At 46.4% G+C, this 22,971-nt stretch overlaps 1 pseudogene; it reads left to right on the top strand.

Moving 5' to 3' along the window:
* Positions 1-18,336, top strand: part of LOC119292929 — a 28,459-nt pseudogene extending 10,123 nt beyond the window's left edge.
* Positions 18,337-22,971: the final 4,635 nt, after the last annotated feature.

Below are 22,971 nucleotides of genomic sequence, written 5' to 3'. Positions count from 1 at the left end.
GTTTCGTACGTTCTGCGGTACGCCACACCCCTCGCGATCAACAGGACCCCCGTTTCGACCGTAGCGCTCCAACACAAGTCCGTTTGGTCCATTTTGCGGTACGCCACACACCTCCCGATCAACAGGACCCCCGTTTTGACCGTAGGAGGTCCATTTCCTCCGTTTTGCGGTACGCCAGGCCCCTCCCGATCAACAGGACCCCATTTCGAACGTGGCCGGTCGAACACAAGGCCGTTTCCTCCGTTGTGCGGTACGCCAGGCCTCGTTTCCATCGCCTGTTCCGTCCAAGCCCTCCCGATGAACACGACCACGTATTCCGTTCCGACCCAGCCGGTTGGCTCCCCATGAACACGACGACGACGCTGTTTCTCCGTTCCGACCCAGCCATGTACGTATGCGCGATAGGCGTTAGAGACCCTGCTCGTATGTACGTACGTGGGCGTATTTTCTTTCTTGCACCCTCGCCACTGTATGTACGTGTACATGCTATGTGCGCGCCTCTACTACGACACATGCGCGCCTCTACATCCACCAGTATATATGTACGTACACGTTCGCGACCAGAATGACAACGGTACGTACGCTTCGACCAGGTGGGTCTCGACTGTCAGGCACTTCCTTGCCTGCGAAGATGTAGCTGGTGGGTCCTAGCAGTCAGGGGGGCGAATCATTTTTTTGCCCGGACGCACTTCCTTGCGTGCGAAGATGTAGCTGGTGGGCCCCAGCAGTCAGGGGGGCGAATCGTTTTTTTTTGCTCGGACGCACTTCCTTGCGTGCAAAGATGTAGCTGGTGGGTCCTAGCAGTCAGGGGGTGAATCATTTTTTTTGCCCGGACGCACTTCCTTGCGTGCGAAGGTGCAGCTGGTGGGTCCCAGCAATCAGGGGGGAAACGTTTTTTTTGCGAAATACTGTGGCCCGTCCGGTAGGTCCCCGCTGTCAGGTGGAGGAATAATTATTTTCCGCGTAATAGGGAGGCACTTCCTTGCTGTGGCCGTGGACCCAGCTGTCAGCCTCTCCACATACAGTCCACGTCCGATGGAAGTCGTTCCTTGACCACGTTGACCACGCCGTGCCGAGAGCGCCAGGGTGGTGGACGACGGCGAGACCTAGGAAGGGGACGACGGGGAGCCGAGGCAGACGCGGCAGCGGAAGCCCGCGCGGAGAGGAGTACGAGGGTTATCTGGTTTGGCTGCGGTCTAAGGCTGCCATCGCCGCAGGGCCTGGCCAGCGGTGGGAATAGTAGGGGGCGGTGAGGCCTCCGCGGCAGCACATCCGGCCACGGGAAGCAGGAGCATGCAGCACGACCGACGCTGCTTTGGGCGGCTGGAGCAAGAAGACCAGAGGTTGAAGAAGCACTACGGCCGTTGGATGGACATCGTACGGTCACTGGAGCTAGAATCGTTTATATTGACTAACTTGACAAAGCCCTTCGTCCCCGTCAACTTAGTAGGCCCACAAGTCAGCCTCCCACCAAGGTGGGTCCCAGCTAGCAGGGGGTATTCATTTTTTTTGGGCGTAATAAGGAGGCACTTCCGGTGGGTCCGAGCTGACAGCAGGGGGGCATTTTTTTCGCGACATACGGTGGCCCGTCGGGTGGGTCCCAGTAGTCAGGGGCAAACGTTTTTTCGCGAAATACTAGTGGCCCATCCGGTGGGTCCCTGCTGTCAGGTGGAGGAATAATTATTTTCCGCATAATAAGGAGGCACTTCCTTGTGGCTGCCGTGGACCAGCTGTCAGCCTCTTCACGTACAGTATGCTTCCGATGGAATTCGGTCGTTGACCACATTGACCATGCCGCGCCGAGAGCACCACGGCGGTGGACGACGGCGAGGCCTAGGAAGGGGACGACGCGGAGCCGGGGAAGACACGGCAGTGGATGCCCACGCGGAGAGGAGTAAGAGGGTTCACTAGTTCGGCTGCACTGTCGTCACCGCAGAATAATAGGGGTTGTGGGTGAGTGGAGTGGAGGGATGGCCTGGCCAGCGGTGGGAGTAGTATGGAGGCGATGAGGCCTCCGCGGCAGCACAGCCGGCCATGGGAGGTAGGAGCAGGCGGCACGACCGGCGCTGCTTTGGGCGGCTGGAGCAAGAAGACCAGAGGTTGAGAAGCACTACGGGCGTTGGATGGACATCGTACGGTCACTAGAGCTAGAATCGTTCATATTGACTAAGTTGACAAATCCCTCCGTCCCCGTCAACTTAGTAGGCCCACAAGTCAGCTTCCCACCAAGGTGAGTCCCAGCTAGCAGGGGGAGTATTCATTTTTTTTGTGCGTAATAAAGAGGCACTTCCGGTGGGTCCGAGCTGACAGCAGGGGGAACATTCTTTCGCGAAATACGGTGGCCCGTCCGGTGGGTACCAGCAGTCAGGGGGGAAACATTTTTTTCGCGAAATAAGGTGGCCCGTCCGGCGGGTCCCTGCTGTCAGGTGGAGGAATAATTATTTTGCGCGTAATAAGGAGGCACTTCCTTGCGGCCGCCGTGGACCCAGCTGTCAGCCTCTCCACATACAATACTCTTCCGATGGAAGTCGGTCGTTGACCACGTTGACCACGCCACGCCGAGAGCACCAGGGTGATGGACGACGACGACGCCTAGGAAGGGGACGACGCAGAGCCGGGGAAGACGCAGCAGTGGAAGCCCGCGCGGAGAGGAGTACGAGGGTTCACTGGTTCGGCTGCGGTGTGAGGCTGTCGTCGCTGCAGAATAACAGGGGGTGTGGGTGTGTGGAGGGATGGCCTGGCCAGCGGTGGGAGTAGTATGAGGGCGGTGAGGCCTCCGCGGCAGCACAACCGGCCACGGGAGGCAGGAGTAGGCGGCACGACCGGCGCTGCTTTGGGAGGCTAGACCAAGAAGACCAGAGGTTGAAGAAGCACTATGGCCGTTGGATGGACATCGTACGGTCACTGAAGCTAGAATCGTTTATATTGACTAAGTTGACAAAGCCCTTGGTACGCTCCAACTTAGTAGGCCCACAGGTCAGCCTCCGAAACGGTGCGCCCTAGATGTCAGGGGGAGGAATCATTTTTTGGGCGTCCGAAGATAAGAATATCCGAGATTGAAGAAGAAGCACGACATCCGTTTGATAGATATCCAACGGCCACTACTGCTAGAACCGTGTGTGGACTATAATAAGTTGACAAAGCCTTGCATACGCGTCAACTTATTTTTTTTAGGGGACGCGTCACTTAGTAGGCCCACAATGCGTGGGAGAGAACTTATAGCCCATTTGCGTTTTGTAAGAATGTACAGTCCCTTTTTGAATTCTAATGGAATTTACAATAGCCCATTTACAGTTTGTTAAAAGTACACCCCATTTTCTAGCTAGGACAACGATTAATAATTTCAACCAACCGTTGAAGACATAATTCAATAAAATTTCCCACATTTTGATGGGATCCGAAATATTTTTATCCCGAAATTTCTATTCAGATTATATATAAATTTGTATTACGTAAAAATCCAACGAAACATAAAGTGCGCAAAAATGAAAATTTAAGATTTTCAAAATCCATAAATAATATTTTATAAACTAATTTCGTGTTTGGTGCATTTTTTATAGTTACTGCCCAGTTTTTATAATTACATCCCATTTATTATTTTTAAAGCCCATTTTCCTGTTAAGCCTAATGCATCCCTCCTAGAAAAGATTTGCAGCACAGCGGGGCGGAGAATAACAAGTTGACCTTGCCTGGGTATTCCTCAAAAAGACGTATAGCTGGGCTAGCCATTTTCATCTTGAAAAAAGTAGTATCTGGGCTGGATATCTGGCCTGGGCTAGACGGGCCACAACCCGCCCAGTTAATACCCTGCTCTCCTCTGAACAACAACGAAATCATCGCCAAGAAAAACTCTGCAGTGCTCACGCCTCAAAAACACAAATACTGCTCGAGCTGCTTGGTCCCAGTTATCGGCCGCACATTGTGCAATTCTCTCATTTATATTGACTACATAGGTTGACAATGGTGTGGGACCGTGATGTCAGGAAACCTGGAGAAAGCAAAAAATGTATATAGTTGTACATAATAAGGAGGCACTTGCGTACGTACGGCTATGGCCCTAGTGGGTCCCTAGTGTCATCCAGTCAAAATAAAGTCATCTCCTGAATCCTCATGTTCGTTGAGCATGTTAACAATGCTCGGCGCCATGGCGAGTGCAACAACTCGAAGGACAACAGAGAGGGCCTCGCGCGCCCTACGGAGGTCTGATACAACGCCCGCTGCTCATTCAGGAAGCCAGGATCATCAGACACCTATGAGCACCTTCGAGAAACTGAGACGGCATGAAACGGTAAGGCCGCGCTTGGGAGCTCTGGTTTATTTCAAACCTGTATTAACATACAAGTGTAATTTACTCGTCATCGGAAGGCCTGAGGTTTGTAAGTAAAACTGGCGGGTTATGCGTATAATTTGTGAGACCAGTGTATATTTTACAAGCATTTCTATATGGATGACATTACCAGACGATACATGCACGACGTGCGTATCATGCCATCCATGGGCAAGGCTGAAACAGCAGCTAACGGCTGGATTAGCAATCGTCCGAGTGTCGTTCAGCGTTTTTATCGTGTGTGAAGTACTTCCGATATTTTACTAGTCGAAATCGACCAACCAAGCACCTTCGCCCGAGACCATCTGCTTTAATTTACAAGCGTCAGTTTTACAAGCGGTTTTGTTTGGAAAACGACGATCCAATCACAGCCTAATATCATGAGTTGGTCGGAAGATCATATGGTTTCACGTCTAACCTACCCGACATGTCGTATAAGCTATGAATCAAACATCAGACGATGAACTTCTTACGCACGGAAACAACAGAAGAGGATGATCTTCTTAACAAGCAAATCACTGGCATTAGATCGACATGCAAAATAATACGAAGCATTATTCTCAGGAGGCACATTGAACAGCTCGTGATGCCGCATGCCACAACATTCCAAGCTCAACTTTGCAATCAAACACAAGGCCTGGCATTACATAGACAATATTCAGAACAAACTCTTAACACAGGAATATCTCAGCAGAGTAACTATTTACTTCTAAATTGAACACAGGAAAAGGAAAAAACACTCGACCCTGCTCACAGCAAGGGCGTCCCACTCAAAAATATCAAATGCATGTCTTCTGGCTAGCATCAATGAGCAAATTTTGACAAGGTTTTCCAATTCCAATATATTAAACTAACGTCTTCTTGCTAACATCAATGAGCAAATTTTGACAAGGTTTTCCAGTTCCAATATATTAAACTAACGTATTCTTGCTAACATCAATGATTAAAGTTTGACAAGCTTTTCCCATTCAAAATATGTAATTCCTATGATCGTGTCCTGTCTTAGCTTCTTGTACTTGTTTGGGCACTTTTTGCCCAGGGCACTCCACATGTTGTTAAATTACCAATGGTCTCTGCAGACTAATCATGTCACCGGTGTCTAATAATACTTTGTAAAGCTTCTCGATCATTCCTTCTGTAATGTACCGCATCCAATGACTGCTTCTTTCTACAAAGTGGAACGACCAACTGGACCCAGTAACGCAGCAGTTTGCCTTGGACACATTGGCTCCTTTTGTGTAGTTCAACTAAAATCGAAGTTGGAATAAAACCGAGCTTTAATTTTGATATCGCTGTAAGCAACAATAGGTATAAGGGAAACAATTGCTGAGAAATAACAGTTGATGAATTGTCTTAATGGGAAACAAAGCAGGAGAGGAGCAATTCTCCATCAGTGTGATTCATTCATATTGACTGAGACATTATCTTAACAATGCCTTGGTTCAACATGTATAAAGAACGACAAAGCAGAAAAGTACCATTCCTAAAACAATGCAACCGATTCATTTTTAAAGAGACATTATCTTAACAATACCTTGGTTAAACATGTAGAAAGAAATACAAAGCGGGATAGTACCATTCCTAACAAGTGTTGCAGTTTTGAACTAAGATTCAGTAGTTAATTAATTCTGAGAGTGGCATTGCTTAATTTTACCAGCGGCATTAGATTAACGAAAAGCATAAACAGTTCCAGGGGAGAGTGGGCGCAACAACAATATGTGCTTCCATCTACTTATAAAGGGGGTGATGCAGAGTTTGTTGTAACAAAGCAACAAGCATCATGTCTGGGTTGGTCCCATTTTTGTTCACTACTTAATGGGAAAAGACAACAATACAATAGCTTCAATTCAACATTTATTTAAAACAGTACCAATACAAGTAGCACAACATCTCAAAGCACACTGCACAATTATGTGGATGAAGGCCTGTACTGACCTTTCATGAGAACACCAGGATAAAATACGAATCTGCTAACACGAATAGGAAATCCAATCTCATTTTGTGCAGTTGCACGGAAATCAAGCAAAGTGTTTCGCGTAGCGAAGCAAAATGTCGCAATAGCAACAAGTTGAATAGATATCATGTGGTAGAGACCAAGATTTGAAACAACTCGACAGGAACACTGGAAACAAATCTCGATCTCCTTTTGTGCAGTTCCACCAATATTAAGCAAAGTCACCGGTGTGACATTCAAGTTGAACTACACAAAACACTCTTAAAACAAAAGTGTTTCGAGTAGCGAAGCAAAATGTCACAATAGCAACAAGTTAAATCGATACCCCTTGTTTTAACAGAGGCAAAAAGGAAACAATTACTTGCCGATAAAGGAGGATGAAACAAACGGTGACAGAAAGAAGCATCTAACTTATCTTGGATGGAAAACAAAGTAGGATAGTAGCATTTCTAAAACGGTAGCATTGATTCATATTAACAGAGACACTCTCTTGAAACAACATTCGTTAAAAATGTAATTTACTTTTAACAGTGGCATTGCTTCAATTTTTCGGCAGAATTCTTAGATTAAGAACAGCAAAATAGCTGTATGGGACATGCTAGTACCATGTGCATCCACACGTATAAATGGGTGATGCAGAGTATGTAGCCAAGCAGCATATCTGTGTTGGTCCCATATTTGTTCTCTTTGAACTTTTTTCCTATGTGAGGGCAGCAAATCTAGTCCTGCACAAACTAGCCGACCCCCCCCCCCAGTTTATTTCCCTTTTCAACAAAGAGATCGGTTCCTTACAGATGTGTGTACTGGGTTACCCCCTTTTTTCCTTTTCGACCAACAAAGTGGTTGGATAGCCAGTCTATACTACTTTTCCTCCCTCCTTTCCTCATTGAACCACGTCCTAGATTCATGCTCCACCCCACCGCACCTTTCTTTCCTCTTTGAACCAAGACCTAGATTCAACTACAGATCGAAAAAGATCCACATGCAGCTAGAGCAATGACGGTTTCAAAGAAACTTATACCTTAGGGTCGTCGGGATGTGGCAAGGCGTGCGGCAGGAGGCCGGATTTGCCCACACTACGTATGGCAGCAAGGAAGAAGGGGTCGGTGGCCCTCCCGCACAGGCGCTGGGTGAAAGAGAACAGCGCAGTTGACAGTGGATTGTCTCCCTTGCCGAAGGCGATAGAGTTAACGCTGCACCTCCTCCCCTTCCCGGTGTGACGGGATACAGATGCTTCCTTCACTAGCTGTGAGGGGGGAGAGAGACAAGAGGCCAACACAATCTTTTTTAGATCTGGTGAAGAGAGGGTGAGAGACTGTGAATATAGCAAACCCTAGCAAATGAACGCTGAGCCTCCAGCGTGTAACATATATGTATTGCGGCGAGCGTGTGGAGAGTGCAAACCCTAGCGAACAAGCGCTGAGGCTCCCGCTTATATATATACTCCCTCTGTAAACTAATATAAGAGCGTTTAGATTACTAAAGTAGTGATCTAAACGCTCTTATATTAGTTTACGGAGGGAGTACTAATGTAGTACGGACTGAGCTCCGGTGCCTTCACTCCATCTGCTTTTGGCTGTATGACAGGTGAGCCAGCCACATTTTGGGCCCACCTGTCATAAACCCAAAGGCAGGTGCACTAAGTCAATGAAGCTGCGTCCATATAGTACTCTCGTGTGTATACGACTAATATATAGTGGAGTGGTTTTCTTATTCTCTCCATAACAATCATTTTAAATTGTGTAAGTATGAAACGAAACTCTTTATTTAATGTATAGAGGGAGTACTACTTCCGATGAACTAACGATCCACGCCCACGCGTCCTGGTCGCACTTCCTATCCTTCACGTGTGGTACACTACCCTCCCTTAAGTGAACAGCCACACATGCGCCAAATTATCGAAAACGTGTGAGAGTGTGTACAAATAAAGAATTTTAATTTCAATTATCGGAAAGGTTTGAGAGTATTACAAAGTTTGACTTCAGTCAAATCTAATATGCGGAGTAAATGAAAATGGAGGGCTATTACGTCCATCCGGGTTTTTAGTCCACACCATTTTTTAAATCAAAGTTAATAGCTGGACAGATAAAATTACAGGGGAGCTGGAGACAAAGTTGTGAGAAGGCTTAGAAATCAATACAAAACTTATGCTCTTAGTACCAACGTCGATCCTTCTTCGAGCAAACATTTGGTTCATAGCCAATTGTGTGATAAAATTGCACCAACGTGAAAGACGACTGCGTCTCCAACGCAACCAAGGTGAACTGACGAAGGATATCATCTTTGTGCGTAATAAGCAAAGAGCACTAATGGAAGACAACTTGTTTTTCATTGAAAATCGATCAGCTTCACCAGCCGACGCAACCATGAGGCGCGACCATGAGCATCGATAGGTCATCATGGTGATGCATCATCCATTTGGCATCAAGTTTGGGTGAGGCACCTATGAAGTTCGACAAATCCTCAGTGTGGTCTGTTTCTTCTCAGTAATCAAGCTCGAGGAAGGAAGAACCACGTGGCAGAGGACAGTGAGGCGGAACAACAATGGCCATCCAATTTTGTATAGTTCCACTAAAATTGAGGAAGACATGCCCGGGTATGGAGACATGCATCGGTTTTTCCAAAAATATAAAAAAGGGTTAATGAAAAGTACACCAACAAACAGAAGCATCATAATTATATCTTGATGGGAACTAAACCAGGATACCCGAGAAAAAAAGCATTTCTTCATTTAACTAGTGATAGTACTACCACCATATGGACAATGACCGCACAACCACCATGTACTTTTTGTCGAAACAACATGTATACCTCCACCGAGGCATAAATCACGACAACTTTTCTAGTGGCATTTCCTCTATAATGCTACTAGTAGGTGATGTTGGACCAGCCGACGAACCCTAGATACTATGCATGGGGAGCTAGGGAGTAGTCGCATAGAAGAAAACCCGCACGCAGCGACCTGGGGAGCTGGACCAGTACAAGAAGTTATACCTCAGGTGGGCGAGATGTTGTTTAGGCGGGCGGGCGGGATCTGCCCACACGACGACAATGAACAAGGGCGCGGAGGATCTTCGTCCGCGCCAGCGCCGACTCCGAGAGTACATTGCGCATCGGCTCCCCCCGTCGCCGACGGCGACAACGTCAATGTTGTACCTCCTCACCTCCCGCAGCGGACGGGATTCGGCCGGATCTGTGACCACCGGTGAGGAGAGAGATAGACTGGACACTGTCATCTTGTTTTGATATCGAGAGGGTGAGAGAGCGAGATGGGAGAAACTCTATCAAATAAGAGGCTATAATGGAGTAAAAAAATCTCTCCATAGCAGTGGTTTTAAATAGAATACGCGCGTTCCTGGAAAAAAGAAATGAAAACTGGCGGATAATTTTTTAAGGGTCTGTCTAGGACACATCTAGATGTGACATAGTTATGTCACATCTAAGTTGATATCCACTCTGTTTGTGGTCTATTTTTTCTGTCCTAGTTTTTTTGTTTCTTGTTGCTACATTATATACTTGTGGAAGCTTAGATGTGGTATCCTTAAATAACATTTAGATGTGAATTGGACAAACTGATTTTCTAACGTACCAAGAAAGAAAACTCGATCAAACACACGCCCCCGCTTCCAGGTCGCGAGAGTCGTCGCGCACACACACATAGACATAGACATGCATATCCATGTTTACGTAAAATTACATTTCCATCTCCATCTCCAATCATATTTGTCCAACTGGCACATTATTTACGTTGTTAATTATATACGCAGCAATATTAACATACAACATCTCTTGTTTGCGCACGTCCGGACCGCTGCCACGGCCGGTCCTGACCAACCCGAACCCTCTTCATCACCCGCGCGTGCTTCCCACCCGAAATGGTCAGTGCCGCATTCATGCCCGGCCAGAGCGGACGCGACCTCTCACTGGCGCCGGCATTGAAGTGGCGCGCCGGCCGAGAGAGCGTCGCCGCGCCGCTTTCGGGTGCACGCGGCTGCTCCGCGTTCAAAGGTCGCAATAGCCGGCTACAACATGCATGTAAAAAGTTTTTGGGAGTCCGTGCTACAGCTAGCTATCCTCCCCCAACTCGTCACAGACGAACTTAACGGTGTGCTCTGTGTAAGTTGCATGTCATATATCATTGCTCTAATATTTGGTCAAAGTTAGCATCAAAAAACGCATTAGGCCCTATATAGATGGAAGGAGGGAGTAGCTTTGAATAGCATTTGTATAGTAAAATGGGGGCAAGACTCTCTCTTTGTGTGGTGTGAATAGTTTTATTTTTTTTGTTTTATTTTTGGTTGAGGAAAGTGCGAATTGATTTGGTACGTACAAGTACAATATTACTACACGTTAGGCTTGTCCCTAAACTTCAACCCGCGTCTTGTTATATCTCGAAAATTCAGATATCGTGCTCCCAAAACTGGCGCCTTCACAACCCGCGCCTTGCTATCCCGAAATTACAACGCACGCAAAAACTCCCTCCAGCTGCCAAATCCCGACACGTGAAATCCCCCTTCTAACCCTGAGCCGAAAGGGCCGCTAGTTCAAATTGGTGGGGGGTACTTTTGTAACACACCCTACATTTTGACAAGTGCATCCCTAAGTCATGCTTCACCCCCTCCCATCGCCCCCCTTTTCGCCATTCGAAATCCCATGCCGCCATAACCTCTCCGCTCCAGCAGCGAAACCCCACCCTCCTCCGTCCGCCACGTCACCGCTGCCTAGCCGGAGCCTCTTCCCCGATAACATCCTTCCACCGCAACAGCTCGACGTCCCTCGTCCACCTCCCCGGATGAGGATCCGTCGTCCATCTCGCCATTCTGCCGGTTCAGCCGCCCCGTCCTCCACCTCCAAGGTGCTGCTCCGACGATCGCCTCGTCTATCGTGGTTGCTCCATCCCACAGCGCCGCCTTAAACTGCTCCACCGGAACCGCAGCATCCTTACCGACTCCTCGGACGAAGCCGAGGCCTACTCGGCCCCACCAAAGACATTGTACACTCATCGCATCGCACCTTCTCCTTAGCTCGACCTCCTGGCGCCGACGGTGCTCCATCCCGCACCCCCATGGAGCGGCTACCTTGAAGCCGGTGCCGCGGGCGACATCTCCACGGAGGCTCTCCCCCAGTGCGAGGCCCCTTCAGCGGCGGCGTCCATACCAGCTGGATCTACTGTTGCTGCTCCGGCTCTCGCTCGCGCTGTTGCTGGTGCTCCGGCTCTTGCTCGATCGCTCGCTCGCCCAGCTGCTGCTGCTGCTCTCCCCCTCGCTCTTGCTGCTGCTCTGATCCGATTAAGCCACACTTCAGTTGACTGTATCGACTTTTGGATCAGTCGATTTTCAGGGGTTGTGGGGGCTCGATGGAGTTAAGGAAGAACCACCCGCAGCGGGGACGGGGGATCGCCAGAGAGGTACCCCATTATCTATCTTAGGGTTCAGGGTGGGGGTGGGGGGGCCTAGAGGGCTGGCCGGGGCGGCGGTGGCGAGTTGTTTCGGGGCGGTGAGGCGGCGCTGGGGCCAGTGATTTGGTCGGTGGTGGCAGGCGGCTCAGGGGTGTGCAGTTTGAAGATGAACTGCAGGCCCTCCCTAAACTACATGTCAAGTGTCTCTCTGCTACCATTGCGTTCAGTTTCGATAGTAGCATTCAGATTCCACATTTAATTTCATTTTCGATAGTTAAGTTCAGAGTCAATAGTTTTTACCTCATCTGTTGTAGTTAGGTGGTTTTTGGTGATGTTAATTTTACATCCATTTTTCATCATCTATTGGAGATGCTATTAGAATCCCACTTGAGATTGACGATGTCTGTCTTGTGCTGCTTCAGCCCTGACGTCTTACGGCTCACCGGAGCTGCTACAATGACAGAATAATCCATCACAACAGAGCAGTGCCCTGGACGCCGTCTACAGATTTCTCAGATCTTCCTCCACGCCTCCGACAGCCACCTCTGCCTCAACTGCTTCAGCGACCAACCCAATGATGCTGAGGTCGACATGGCTACGGCAAAGAGGTTGTACACTTGTTGCATCACTTATTACTATACATTCACGTCGATCCATTAGGGCTATTTTGGTTCAACAGAGAAACGTCGATCCACTTGTTGTTACCATCACTCTAAATTTCTGCATGCTCTCCTTACATAATCTCACCATATTTTTTTCGTATGCATGTCAGATATTGTACACAGTCATGCTGAACATGTAGAGAAAAAGAGAAGAGTTTTGCGCGGCCATACAATGTCATGCAGACATCGCTCCATGGTGGGTTCAATGGCAAACCCTCCCCACCCCTCTCCAGATTGTAATCCAGAGGAAGATATCTGTTCTGAGGCGTATTCAGACGCCGCTGACCACTCCTATTTACCCCCCAAGGTGTTTGCTCCACCTTGGCATGATGATGTTAGTCATATCATGCATATGTTGACTTGCAGTGCCTACTTTTGACATCATATATGTCATCTGCTTAGTTTAGACATGTTCTGTAATGCCACCTGTTTAGTTTCTACATCATATATGGGAATTATGCAGTCTCATGTCTTTTAGCCAGCCATAATATATGTGAAATGTGCAATGCCATCCTATTTAACCAGGCATCATATATTTGAATGATATCTTGCCCATCATTTTCTTCATTACATTTCCATTTGTCGATAATGTTTGTACATTAAACTACTCTTCCTGTGAATCAGCCATTTGGGTGGGAGATGGAAAAATCTGGAGTGAAAACAAGGCCTTCAGAGCAGACAGTGCTACTTGTCGAAGCAGATCTCTTGTTGGGTCCCGATAGCTCCTCAAAGATGGATTCAGAGACAGATGACCAGTCCTATTCCCCCACTGAGGTGTATGCTCTAACTTGGCACGGTTATACTCCTCATATCATGCATACGGTGTCTTGCATTGCATAGTTTAGACATCATATACACAATATTCAACACCATGTTCTTAGTTCAGACATCATATTGAATACCCTCTGTTTAGCATATAAATCACATATATGAATTAAATGATGCAATCCTGATTACTTAGATAACATGTAGGTAAATTATGTCATGCGATCATGTTTAGTTATTCATCATATCTTTGAATTATGTTATGCTATGTTATCCAGTTTAGATAGACATCATATATGTGAAATTATGTCATGCTACCGTTTTAGTTAAACAATATACATGTCAACTATTTCATGCCCTCTTTTTTCCACACTATCTGTTGCATCTGTCTCTCATACAATGTCTGTACATTCAACTATGTTTCCTGTTTATCAGCCATTTGAATTGGAGCGGGTGATGCCAGTATCTAGCGGAATAAAAACACGGTATTCAAATAAAACAGTGCCACCTCTTGGTGGAGATAGCACCCCGGTTGTACATGCACAAGAACCATCCCTACCACACATAACCCAAACTCTCGCAGATTGTACCCCTACTGCGATGGACAGAGAACCAGCTTCACCCAATCTAACCCCAACCCCAGCTGATAGTAACCCAGTTCCTGTTGACACAGCACCATCTTCACCACAGAGCTCCCAAACAACAGCAGTTAGTAAGGCAGCTCCAGTGCCCAAAGGGCCAGTACTATCACGGCGAACCCCAACTCCACCAGTTAGTACGCCTATTCCTGTGGAGGAAGCACAACCAGCCAGTCGTAGTTTAGCATCTATCGCATTTGATGTTGTTAAATCGTATGTGCGTATCTTCCCATCTTGGAAATATTGTACTGAAGATGAAGGAAAATGCCAGTTGCAGGTGTTTGTCCAGGAGTTATGTGTAAGTAATGTTATTCATGATAATTACTTTGCTTCGTCCCATACATCCTACCTCCATGATGGTTATAATACAGCAAATTTTCCCATTTTTCTCTATAGAGAAGGACCGTTTTGGAAACTCAGGATGAGGTAACCTGTGCTAATACCTCTGCTATCTTCAAGAATGCTTGGTGGCAGTATCGAAATTACCTGAAGAAAATGTACTTCACCGGCAAAGAAACTCATCAAATTCCCTTACGTTCTCCTGAGACACATTTACTGGACGATGACTGGGAACGCCTTGTTCTGTACTGGTCCCGAACCAAGAATATGGTAAGGTATATGTGCTCATTTTTTATTTTTAAGTATTTTATTCTTGCGTCTTACTGTACTCTGTTCATGTAGAACAAGTGCCTAAACCTGAAGAACAACTGTTCTAATTTAAGATTCCATTGCTATCATAGTTCAAAAAAGCGCTAGGCGTTAATTGTGCATTTTGCCACCGCCTTGCGCTTTACTGACCAAAGCGCATGCTTATGCGCAATTATGTACAGATTATGCATAGTTATGCGTAATGCGTTTGCTCTTGTATCACTCTATTTACTTATACGAACTTATTTTTAAATTGAAGGATCCAATCGAAACTCCAATGGCACAGCAGGTATGTTCACGCATGTTTCTTTAACAGGTTTGCTCTTATCGATAGCTCTATTGATTTCAATTTCAATTGTGTATACAGTTGACTTTCATATGATGCACATTCCTAGCATCACAACAGAGCCAATAGTGTTGTTGTACATGTAGACCCGTGGTACCCATCTGAAATCTTGTTGTGCCGTGTAGTTTCCCACGCTTTGTATTCTTTCACTGCTGCTTTGTCTTGAAATGATATGATTTGAACCGTGTCTCTATTTTGATTTGGCAAGACAATGCAGTGACCATAGGACATAGATATATGTTTGTTTGATGCTTTTATTATGTACTAGTACTTGGCAATAGAAGACTTGGTAGTTTAATCCTGTCCACCTTACTAATGAACTGGTTCACCGAAATGAGTTTCATATACTAGTACATGCTAAACTTGTTATGTGTCTGCTTGTTTCTTCTTTTAGAATGCTGACAAAATATTGGGGAAGAGTGCCTTATTAAGCAATGGTAAAGGAAGTAATGCAGATAAGGTTCAGGATAGTGACACATCCTTGTTGGTCTCCAGATGACGCTACTAGGCCTAATTCGGATAGGGCGTAACGGGCCCTGGGTTAGCGGGTTGTAAATGGGCTATATGCGAACATGCCGTTAACAGGCTTTTTGTGGGCCGGCCCGCCACCTTTTGACCAAGTCAAACGGGCCGGCCTTTTCACAGGAATGGGTCTCTGTTGGGCCGTGCCACGTGTCGCCGTATCATAGGCGCCTTCGGTCCAATGAGAGGATGACATCTGTCCCGACGGTGAGCCGACACGTGTTTGCTCCAGCCAATGATGATTTTACACGTGGAAAATCCCCATTGGTCGGGGCTATTAACGGGTTATCGGATCCAAAACCCGACCCGATAGCTTAACGGTGTTCCGTTACGGTGGATGCCACGTGTCGGTCACCCTTGACGAAAGCAGTTCTGTGACGCGCAATTTATCGTCATGGAAGTGGACACTTCCATGATGATAATTTTGGTAATGTCATGGAACACTTCTACGACAGCACAGGTATGACTATCTTGATTCTGTCATAAATTTGTCATGGATGTACATGCATGACAAAAAACGTGGCCTACTGTGACAAACACGTATCATCACAGAAGTGTATTTTTTTGTAGTGGATGTTGCCAAACTCTACACGGGCCTAAACAAGACTTCGTACAAGACCTACACCAACGAGTTGGACGCTTTGACGCATACGCAGGTATATGAACTCGCTCAACACCTTTCTCTTTGATTCCACTTTTGACCGAGAGTGGGAACTTACCAATGTATATGTAATAGGTAAACTGGTGGCCGTATCGACAAGACCGAGAGTGGGACTTTGATCTGAACATGATGTGCGATGCGGACCGTGGTCTCTGGCGGTGCATCGTGTCCATGATCTGTGTGTACACCGTCGAGTGGCACTTGCCACACTGCGTGGCCACGCAGTTTGGGATTTATCAGCATACCCCACCGGGCCAGCCCACCAATACCGGCGGCCACGCGCTCGACCTGTGAGCGCTTTGTTCTTCGTGCCCATGATTTCATTACGCTTACCATGTTTCTTGTTGCTTATGATGATCTCATTGCGCTTATGATGATTTTTGTTGCTTATGCCTTGCAGGATGAGCCGGCAGAAGAAACAGTCGATCACAGACTGGGGAGAGGAGCATAAAACTCATGTGATGGAGTGGAACCGACGGAGGTACCGTAAAGACGTGGAGAGGAAAGTGACTGACTGGGATGCTTACCTGGGCCAACACATGAGGTGGTACAATGATGGCCAGAAGCATCGTCTTCGTCTCAGGCCTCGGTGGACGGCGGAAGACATCGTGGAGCTAGAGAGGGATGACCCCGAGGAAGAGGCCTACCAGACCGGCATCAGAGACATGCACAGTGGATTTAGGGAGTTTGCACCCCTCATCAACAGAGTGGTAAGTTTGAACCGACGGTTGTATTTAGTTTATTCGTCATCGTGACTGACTTATGTCGTTGTAGTCTAGTGAGCTGAACAGATGCATCTTTGAAGCCTCAGATGCACTAGGTGATCTCCCCGGGAGCATACAATCTAAGAACAAAGTGAGGGGGACAATGAAGGTACAATTTCAGCCTCCTCGGAACAGATGCATCTTGTTCACTTGCAATCAGTCAATCTGATACTTATTATGCCCTTGTTTCATTGTGAGTGCAGAAGTTCGTGAAGCGTTATCGCAAGCTGGTAGGGCTGCTTGGGTGTACTGTAGCTGGTTCAGTTGAAGCTTATTAGCCTGTGGCCACACAGGGTCCCATCGACTCATCGAGCCATGCTCCCTCGTCGTCTAGGTTGATTGGGGAGGAGGAGGACGAGGAGGAGGAGGAGGAGGAGGAGGAGGAGGCCACACATGAAGAAGGGGAGGAGGAGGAGAGCAACGGGGAGGAGGAGTACGAGGAAGATTATGGACCTCCACCAACTCAAACATCTCAAGCATCTCAGCTGCCGGAGAGGAATCCAAAGAAGAAGGATTTGCTGAGTCCGGACCCTTTCCAGAGACCGGTTCCTCGCCGGCCCAAGAAGAAGACCGAAGAGACTCGTTCAAAGAGTAACAAGGACCGTACCTCCAAGAGGGGAAGGAGCAACTGATTATGCTCTTCGATACTTGGCTCTTTTAGTTTGGTTGAACTTTGTTGGGTTGAACTTGTCTAGTGGTTTTGAAACTACGTGGAACTATGTGTTTGATATTTGTGGATCTATGTGTTTGCTACTATGTGGAACTCCGTTTACTGATTAGTTGAAGTTCGTTTGAAATGTTATATGCACTTGATTTCAAGTTATCTAATGTGGATCTATGTGATGCCCAAGTTTAATTGTTTAAAATCTGTGATATTGCTGTCGTATTTGTGAAACTTGCTGTGATATTGCTGTCATATTGAATTTGAAAACAAGCAACCAAATGAACTAGAAACAAAAAACAGAGGACCTACCGCCAGGCACCCCGCCAGCCCCCCATGGCGGTAGGGTGCACCTACCGCCAGGGCCCTGGCATATTTCGTTACAGAAACTTTACACTGCAAAACACAAGACCTTACCACCAGGGGACCTGGCGGTAGGGTCAGACAGCCTACCGCCAGCCCCCATGGCGGTAGGGTGAACCTACCGCCAGGGCCATTGCACATTTCGTTACAGAAGGTTTGTACGGCAAAACCCTACCACACCCTACCGCCAGGGACTCTGGCAGTAGGGTTAGACAGCCTACCGCCAGGCCCCCTGGCGGTAGGTACTTATCCATGTCAGCGCAGTCAAACGGCCACCGTCCCCCCTCCGTCGCACCCTACCGCCAGGGGCTCTGGCGGTAGGTTGTCTAGCCCTACCTCCAGATCCCCTGGCGGTAGCAAAAGGGTCAAATCCCAAATTTTTTTGCAACCAGGGTCAGATCCTGAAATTGTTAGGAAAAAGGGTCAAAACACGAAATTTGGCCACGCAGGCACAAGCACGCACCCAAACCTTGGACATCAATTAGCACTCATATACATATCAGTTAGCACGTCACAGCTCATATACAAGTGCTCACAAACCGGACGCCTAGGCGTATCCTGTTCTGCCCATACTACTTACCTGTTCGCATGTGTCCAGAAATACTGGTCCAGAATTTCTGCCTCTAGTTAGGCATAACTCGGGCAGGGCCTAACTAGAGGCAGAAATTCTACGCCCAGGCCCAACCCGGCCCGGCTGTTAGGACTAGTTTTCAGGCCCAAACCCAACCCATCAGTCAAAAAAGCCCGCTAGGCCTCGGGCCTCTTCCTTAAATTGCAAATACGACAAGCCCAAGCCCGGCCTGACCATCGTGCTCAAAATCTATAGGACCAAGGCCACACAGGTGAAGGGAATCCCATGCCAACCCATCCTCCTGCCTTACTGTTCCGGTGACGCTCTCTCTTTCCCTCGCCCTCATTCCTATCCAGTCGCCCAGTCCTCCTCCCCCTCCCTCTCTTGCGCGGTGGTTATCGTCGGCAACCGCGCTCCCTGACCGAAGCGACGGCCGGAGCGCTCGTCCTCTTCCACGCCGGCGGCCAAACCACCCGGAGCCAGCATCATCTTCCACTCCGACAGCCGAATCACCTCGAGTTTGCGGAACACCGGACCTGCTCAGGGTAAGGTCCTCGTCCACGGATCTTGCCGGGAAAAACATTTTCTCCATTGTTTCGGTGAGGCTGGATCACACATTCTGTACTTATGCTTTTTCTCCTAGATGGTGTTCATCTGTTCTAGAGTTGCATGTTTTTGGCGATTTTAGTTTTGTTCCTTCTATTGCTTTGGCATGGCTGATTTGGCTGCATGGATGGATCGAGATGTATATCATTTGTGTTGATGAACCCATAATAGAGTGCTCTCTGATAGTCTGTACATATACGATTTTCTTTTGCAGATCCGAATTTTCTGTGATGTTTTTTAGATGATGTATGTGGCGGATAATCATGAGGGGAAAATGTTATTCATGCCCATGCGTATTTGCCAGATCGGCTTAATTTTTTCCAACATGTGTTGTTTGGGGTGCTAATTCATACGGTTTCAACTTTTTGCACTGCATGTGCTATTAAACCTTGATTAGTGATTATTCTTAGTGAACTTCAAATTAAGATAGTGTAATTGTGAACGGTTTACAAGCTGGCCTATTGACAACTGTTGCTGTTTCATATGGATTCTGAAATGGTGTAGTATAGGATTGACCACTAAATTTGTTTTAGTGTGCACCAGACTTTTGGTGGTATAGTATAGGATTTTTTGGTCCTGGATTGTGAAATCCTGATGAACTATGTGTCACCGAATTTAAAATAATTTAGAGTTCAGACTATAACTATGTCTCACTGAATTTAGGATAATTTAGAGTTCAGACCAAACACATGCATCAACCGCTCAAATCAGATTTCAGAAATAATCCGGGACAGGATAATTTCAGTTGATTTAGGGTTCACGCTGTTTATCTTTGTTCTGCTGGTTACCATACTATAACTCATGTGCACTGGATGAACACACATCAGGTTTTAGGGTTCAGGCATTTTTTTGGTTTATTTATAATCAAACCCAAATGTTGTACCATGAATCCAAAACCATTATTTTCTGCAATCAGTGATACACCCGTGGTCATGCGTATCTGTTAGTCTACATTACGTATAGATTTAGTTGTTTTTATCTTTATCCACCCATTGCTTAGTTTACTCAAATTTGTTGGCGGTGGTGCGTTATGTTCTTTAACTGCGATACTGAAGCAGATCGAAACATTTAACAACAAATCAGCTCTCAAGTAATTAACAAAGACTTAATGGTTGTGCTATTATTATATTATACATTTTTGGGCTTGAATTATGAATCTGACTAAATTTTCCTGTTTTTGTGTTACTCTTATAGAATGGTTTTTTTGCCCTGAATTCTTCGTAACTGAAATTTACTTGCTAGGGTAAAAGGATCGGAAAATAGCTATCGAGCGTGAGTGGGGTTTCATTCTGATTTGGTGTTGAACATTTTTTTTTGCAGAGTAGGGTTACATTGAGACTTTGAGAGCTAACCAGCCAATCAAGAGGCATATGCAAGTAAGGTTTACACCTGGGTGATTTTTGATCAATTTGGCGAAGCTCTCTACAAAGTTGGTGCATATCGGAGGGCCACAGGTGTACAACCCGGCCCCAAAAGAGGTGATTTGCCGATGGCTCCAAGGAAATTGCCGAAATGCACGAACTGTGGGGTGGTTGGACATCGTCGCCATGCGTGTGGCACTAAGAAGAGCGGGCTGTTTGAGCCAAACTTCCTCTAGTTAAAATCTTCGTTCATCGCAGCGATGGTTTATGTAGTCGGCTTTGCAATATTTGTGGCAACTATTTCTATTTTATGATGCACATGTTTCATTTGCTGCTCGTATTATCGAACCTGGTCTCCTTGCCATATTTTAGCTGATTTATTTAGCATCTCCTAGTGTGGACTGCATAAAGCCTTTGTTCCATGTTCTGTGCTAGTGTACAAAGCAAACCGTTACATCTTGCTGCTGTGAAAATCGAACGGAAACACTAACGTCCACACATGTGGGCATTATCCAACTCGCCCACACACCTCGATCGTCGTCCAGTGCCTTTTGCACGAATCTTGGCACGAAAAGGTTGATTTTGTGTGCCACGTAGGACGAGGCTGGTGTGTGGGCGTTGGAGAGTTTGCCCACACGCTAGCACCATGCTGTTTGCCAGCTGCGCTGTGTGGGCGAATTAGTTTCTGCCTACACAACCAGCCACCTAGTTCATGTGCGTGTGGACAAACTATTTTTCGCCCACACAACACTCCTACGTTGTGGATGGCAACTGCAGTTAGACGACCGTGGCAACTAGATAAACAGACATGGCAACTGTGATTTTTTGCTAGACGACAACTGCAGTTGGGCGTACGTGGCAACCAGATAAACACACATGGCAACTAGGTAAACACACATGGCAACTACTGTTTGACCATATATGACAAGTAGTTAATCACACACGGCAACTACGGTTTGATTACATGCGGCAACTACCATAAATTAGACATGGCAACTATAGTTAACAAAAACAGATAGAGTTGCCATGCTTTTACATCTACACTTGCCATCCCGAATAACTACATCTGCCAACCAGGATGGCAACGCGGTGTACCTAACGTAGTTGCCTCGGGACGTGTTGGCATTTTTGCTTCGTGCCACACGCGCGGGGGGGAAAATGAGTAGTACTTGTTGGCATGTGGCACGAAGCAGCCGTGCCCACACATATGGGAAATTCTAATATCCGTCCACACACAGCCTGTGTGGGCTGCCTCCTACTCACACCACACACGTTGTATGGGCGCATGTCGAATATACCACGCGTGTGGCAGTTGTCGGCGTCCAAACCGAAAATGGTTGTTTTGCTAGCTGTGAATTTGATCTGTTCTGGGGGTTTAAATTGCTACTCCCTCTGTAAACTAATTGTTCACTAGTAGAAAAAGGACCTAATGTGAGACACATTAGTCTCGGTTCGATTTCGGCCCGGTACTAATAGTACCATTAGTGCCGGTTCGAATGGCTATGCATTAATGCCGGTTCATTTTGACCCTTTAGTACCGGTTCGTGCCACGAACCGGCACTAAAGGGGTGGTGGCAGGTTGGCATCAGGCCGGGGCCCCACGATCACCTTTAGTACCGGTTCGTGGCACAAACCGGTACTAAAGGGCTAACCTTTAGTACCGATTCGTGCCACGAACCGATACTAAAGGGGTTTGACCTATAGTCCCGGTTTGAGACACAAACCGGGACTACAGGGCAATTTTCAAACTCTACCCCCCCCCCTGTGTATCGCCATTTCAGTTTTGAAAAATACAAAAGAAAATGATAAAAGAAATAAAAAATAAAATTCTTCGAGATGTAGTTATATTACTACATCTAGTAGTTAGGTATATTAAAAAACTTAAATTTGGAAATGTTTTGTAAAAAGTGTAGGGAAAATGTAGAGCAGTTATAACTTTTGCATATGATGTTGGAAAAAAACGTATAATATATCAAAAAATTCAGCACGAAAATCCGCATCCAATTTTGACGTCCTATGGCCTGTTTGCAATTTTTTAGAATCCTCAAATTCCAAAAGGAAAAAAAGATATGCTCAAATTTCAATTTTTTTAATTTTGGTTAAATCTGATCAAACTATGGTCAAACTAATTATTCACGAAGTATTAATGTTACTACATAATTATTCGAGAATATTAGTGTTACTAAATAATTATTTCAAATTTTTGAATTTTAGTCAAATCTGGTCAAACTATGGTCAAACTTATTCAAGAAATATTAGTGTTACTAAATGTTTTTTAGAATAATAGTTCCAAACTCAAACGGTAAAACGTGTGACCTAATGCTCAAGCTAAACTGCTGAGGGTTAATAGGATTGACAGCTTACATTTGTCAGGAAAACAACAAGTGTAGACTTGGAAAGTAGGGGAAATAGAACTCCAAAGTTAAGCGTGCTCAGGCTGGGGAGTGAGAGGATGGGTGATCGGCCGGGAAGTTAGACGATTTGGAATGAGTGATCCACACTTGAGCAGGTAAGAAGGGTGATTAGAGACTGAATCATCAAATAATTCAGAAAATTAAAAATCGAAAAAAATCAAATATATTTTACAAAATTTTCAAAAAATAATCAAAAAATATATATCTTTAGTACCGGTTGGTAACACCAACCGGTACTAAAGGTCCCCCATACCACGACGCGAGCTCACGCCACGTGGTGGACCTTTAGTGGCGGTTCGTGCCGAACCGG

The sequence above is a fragment of the Triticum dicoccoides genome, chromosome 4B (genome assembly GCF_002162155.2).
Source record: "Triticum dicoccoides isolate Atlit2015 ecotype Zavitan chromosome 4B, WEW_v2.0, whole genome shotgun sequence".
Taxonomy (NCBI): domain Eukaryota; kingdom Viridiplantae; phylum Streptophyta; class Magnoliopsida; order Poales; family Poaceae; genus Triticum; species Triticum dicoccoides.
This window is presented reverse-complemented; position numbering and strand designations above follow the sequence as displayed.